We start from the raw sequence: 5,349 nt of genomic DNA, 5'->3' as shown, positions 1-5,349 counted from the left end.
TCAATAGGGACGACAGTGTCTACGGATGTATTCTTCGTCGTACGTTTCCCCATGATTTGGTTGATTACCTGTACAGTCTGAAGACGCAAAATGGATGGCCCAGCCCTGCCTCTTCCTGCCCCGGACGGCCACAGACGGCCCGCCCTCTGCCCGGGCCCGGCGCGTCCCGCGACGCGGAGGGAGCCTCTGCTTAAGTAGCGCCTCCGGGCGCGCTGGTGACCGGCAGGAAGCCCTGGTCCGAAGCAGGGGATGGCGGAAGCTGTAGTTCCCCCCAGCTGCGGCCAACGATTGTAAGTGGCGGCGAGGTGAACGAACAGCGTTGGTGTCCCGCACAAGATTCTGCCCGCAGGTAAGTTCGACGTCCTGTATGCCAAAAGTAGTCCCCCCGCTCCACCGAGGGAGCCTCTGCTTAAGTAGCGCCTCCGGGCGCGCTGGTGACCGGCAGGAAGCCCTGGTCCGAAGCAGGGGATGGCGGGAGCTGTAGTTCCCCCCAGCTGCGGCCAACGATTGAAAGTGGCGGCGAGGGGAACGAACAGCGTTGGTGTCCCGCACAAGATTCTGCCCGCAGGTAAGTTCGACGTCCTGTATGCCAAGAGTAGTCCCCGTAACACGATATTTGATAACAAATGGTACATGAGCTATGAAAGGTACTGCAAAGATTCCTGATACAAGAATCAATTATAGAATAGCAGGGTAAGGTACAAACATGTTAATCCAAAAATCATCAAACACTTGGACTCTAATTCTACCAAAAGGAAGGGGGGAAAGAAGAGCCTACTTTATTATCACTTATTGTTAAAGAATAATCATACCCAAAATGGGGTTTAGAGAGACTTTACAGATAACACACTAACAGTATTAGATTACTGAAATGGGGGTCAGAAATCCCATCAAACTATCAGGGAAAAATTGAGAAATAGAGTGAGGATGGGTTTTGGGTTTTCCAATCCTTGGACTGCACTGTATCTCCTGGGTACTAGAGAATCGTTCTACCAGTGGGGGGTGAATGGGGATTAACACCATCTCTGTCAGCCCATATGCCAAACATACTCCAATTTGAATCACAATCCCCCTCTCGTGTGCCCAGGGAGTGGGGATGCTTTAGGTCCTAGGCGGCAGAAATATTGTTGGGCCCTTTACGGGTGGAGCCAGATTCAATGCCAGGGTGGGCCAATACAATCCCATTATTTCTTTAAGAAAATACATTTTAGGGTGCCTGGTCTGTAAACACTGCAATTGCCTTTTGTAAGATTGTAGAAAGACTGATTTCTTTTTTTCAGGGGGCATTCATCTATGCCTTGGGGAGGCAGTCTCCTCCTCCAGCTTCTCTATTCAGAGGATCTCTACTTCCATTAGGGAGAGGTGTCATTATAAAAGTGATATTCTGTCAATGTTTAGTAGAATGGATTTCTGTCTCTCTCTTATGTAGTTTAAACAATTATTATTCATTAATTTATTTATTGCCATTCTCATTTTAAGTTTCCATTTTGTAATGCCATGGTGCAGTTTGATAATAATTATAAAGTTGTCACCCAGATAAAATAAAAGAGGAAATATAGCCATTTATCTCCCAAAAGACCTTAATTAATTATCATCATTATTAAAGATAAATATTAACAACAAATAAATCCTGACATTGTCTACATTAATTTAGTGTTGTGCACCACGTGTTACATCAATAGTGTTAAGATGTCTTTAAATTATTCATACTGCTTTGTATATGATTCTTATTGTTTCATATGATTACTTGAGATGTGTCCTTGATGCACAGATTCATAGTCATGTGCAATTTGTAGTTTTAAAGAACACTATTCCTTACAAATACTGCCATCGTATCAGTTATCAAGAAGTCCTTGAGTTAAGAGGTTGGGTTATGATTGGTCAAAACATTCAATTAGCTCTAAATCTTTATTAAAAAAGACTGCAAAACAAGACTCACACAATGCCTCCTGTGTGGATCTTCTCTTACAAATCTTAGGCATGCCAGCAGAGCCAACAGATACAATTGGTGCATTTCACAAAGGCCCTCACAACTGTATAGAACTTGGACCCAAATGTGGACTGTGGTTGAGGGGACATTATACCTGTCCAGGAATGGCCAGCATTACTTGTACCCAATTTTCAGTATTTAGAGCGTGCAATTTTGGCCGAAGCCAAGTAATACTCTTAAGTTTGAGATGTTCACTCAGTATACAAATCTCAACCCTTTAACTCAACTCTACCTTGACATATTGTAAACAGCAGGGAGAGGTGCTCTATGCATGGTGAGATGGAGACTTTGCGGCTATCCTCCCGCGGCAAAGCATAGTTCAATTCTGCCATGGCCTCAGCGGGAGGGGCTGATGCTGCCTCCAATGCCGCCTTGATTGAGGAGGCGGCTAAGGGAGGTGGAAGAGATGCCGCCGAGCCTCCCGGGCCCTACCACCGGCAGCCCATGTACAACTGGCAGGCAACCAAGAGTTCCCTGCAGGAGCGTTTCACCTTCTTCTTCAACAACGAGCTTTTGCGCGACGTGCTGTCCGTAGTGAGCAAGGACCGCACGGCTCAGCGCATCCCGGCGCACAGGTTCATGCTGCCTACTGGCAGTGCTGTTTTTGATGCCATGTTCAATGGGGGCATGGCCACCACCTCCGCTGAGATCAAACTGCCTGATGTGGATCCTGCTGCATTCCTTGCGCTGCTCAGGTTTCTTTATTCTGACGAAGTACAGATTGGTCCCGAGACGGTGATGACAACTCTTTACACCGCTAAAAAATATGCAGTTCCGGCTCTACAAGCACATTGTGTGGAGTTTCTGACAAAACATCTTCGAGCTGATAATGCCTTCATGCTTCTTACTCAGTCTCGACTCTTTGATGAACCTCAACTGGCTTCTCTTTGTCTAGAGACAATTGACAAAAGCACTTTGTATGCAATCAGTGCAGAAGGTTTTACTGATATTTATATAGACACACTCTGTGCAGTTCTGGAAAGAGATACGCTTAGCATTCGAGAAAGTCGTCTCTTTGGAGCTGTTGTTCGATGGGCTGAAGCAGAGTGCCAAAGACAGCAACTCGTTGTAACTGTTGCCAACAAACAGAAGGTGCTTGGGAAAGCTGTTTCCTTAATCCGTTTTCCTCTAATGACCATTGAAGAGTTTACAGCTGTAAATCCTAAATCTCGTGTTGAATACATTGACCGGCCTCCGTGCTGCCTGAGAGGAAAATAATTCAGAATTAACAGATTCCAACAAGTGGAGGGCGGCTGGGGTTACAGTAGAACGAGTGACCGAATCAGGTTTACAGTAAACAGAAGGATATCCATTGTTGGTTTTGGACTGTATGGATCTATACATGGGCCAACGGATTATCAAGTCAATATACAGATCCTGAATGAATGACCCCAACAGTGAATTACATACGGGCTCCAAGATGTTAGAGGAAATGGGGAAGGATCATGCCATAGCACTGCCTGGAGCACAGGTGGGCCAGGCAATCCCGGAGGGAGCCACGCTGCCAGAATCCGTACATCCGGTACAACGGGCAGTGGGACAAGACAGCGACAGATGAGAGATTGAACTGGATCTTTACAAAGATTGTGCAATTAAGAATTCTCTATTTTGAAGTATTTTTTTTGACTGTGTGCGTTAAGATGGGTTTTGAGGTGCGGGAAGAGGAAATCAAAGATAACTTTTCGCGTCGGATTTAAGAGTATATTTGGATTTAACTTACTCTGCTGTATTTACCATTCTACCACCTTCATTCTTTGCTTGCCTCCCCTATTCCTTTCCTCTCTCCCCTGAATCACTCTCCCCTGCCTGCTTTGTTTATCCTTGTGCCTATGCTCTGCTCAATCTCCCTCCCGTTGCCCTTTTACATTACCCCCTTACCCTCCTACACGCCATGAACCAACGGATGTAACTCGTAATTGATGTACCTTCTGTAACAATGTGTAACTTGTAACTGATGTAACCCTATCAGCCTGACTCCCTAAAATGGCCTCGTATAATATGCCCTTGTCCAAAGCACTCCTACTCCCCTTGTTGGGGATGGATCCAGCATTTTTTCCCTGGAGTCTCAGAGACCCTTCTGAGAGAGTCCATAGTGACAAGGGAGTCTCACATAGTGGAGGACTGGGATTTATCCCCTTACCACTGGGAACCGTCTCCTACCCTGCCGGAAGTCGGACACTGTGTTCACGCTGTCTTTTCTATCCCCTCCTCTCCCTCTTCCCTCCTTCATTCTTCTAAGTGTACCCGTGACCAAAGCCCTCCTCTACCCTTGTTGGGGAGGGATCCAGCATCTATGCCCTGGAGTCTCAGCGTACCCGTCAAGAGAGTCCACCGCGACAATGGAATCAAACAAAATGGAAGACTGGGAATGAGCCCTTTACCGTGGGGAGCCATCTCCCACCCAGCCGGACACCAGACACAGTTACTTCCTCCTCTCCTTGCTGTGTCTCCTACCCACTCCCCCACCTCTTCCCTCCTTCATTTTTTGCTTGCCTCCCCTATTCCTTTCCTCTCTCCCTTGAATCGCTCTCCCCCTGCCTGCTTTGTTTTAACCTTGTGCCTATGATCCGCTTAATCCCCCTCAGCATCCCCCTTTTACATTACCCCCTTACCCTTCTACACGCCACGAACCAATGGATGTAACTTGTAATTGATGTACCTTCTGAAACAATTGTGTAACTTGTAACCTATGTAACTCTCCTCATGTAAAGCGCTCTGATACCTCCGGGTCTAGCCAGCGCTATATAAAACTCAAGTAAATAAATAAAATAAATAAATAAATAATATGAATATTGCAAAGATTTTACCTATTGCATCTCATGGAAATATTCAGTGGTGAGATGCAGGATGATTTATATTGCCCTTCTTACAAATAGGCCTTATTAGAGCTGATGTTCACAAATTCAGAATAGAGATTTCTTAGATTATCCAAACAAATACCTTGTGGAACTATTTGAACAACCACTCAAGATTATAAATCATCAAGAATATTGAAATGTTATCAAGACCAGTAACCCAGCTTTCTTTTAGGTCCATGATAATGGAATTATTTTGGGTCCTGTCAGTTGACCACTAGGGGCCATATTACACTTAGTGCCACAGTGATGCAACATGCATTTGAACCAACTTTTTGAAAACCCCATGGGCACTTTGGTATTACTGAATGGACGTCTGATACTCTGGTAAATACTTCTGTAACAACAAGGATGCATTACCTTATGTGCATGTGCCTGACCCAATCAAAAAGGAGAGTGCCTTGGCCCTTGTCCCCGTATCAAATTACCGATGCAGACATAATGGCAAAGAAGCTGTTGCGAGCTTGCTGTTTGTGCATTATATGAGATGGTGCACAGCCAGTG

General features: G+C 45.6%; 1 pseudogene; it reads left to right on the top strand.

The window, feature by feature from the left end:
- Nucleotides 1-2,320: 2,320 nt before the first annotated feature.
- Nucleotides 2,321-3,379, top strand: LOC146821521 (BTB/POZ domain-containing protein 1 pseudogene; annotated as a pseudogene).
- The last annotated feature ends 1,970 nt before the right edge of the window (nt 3,380-5,349 follow it).

Source organism: Triturus cristatus, chromosome 6 (genome assembly GCF_964204655.1).
Source record: "Triturus cristatus chromosome 6, aTriCri1.1, whole genome shotgun sequence".
NCBI lineage: Eukaryota > Metazoa > Chordata > Amphibia > Caudata > Salamandridae > Triturus > Triturus cristatus.
Note: the sequence above shows the minus strand (reverse complement) of the source record. Positions and strands in the feature narration are given on the sequence as shown.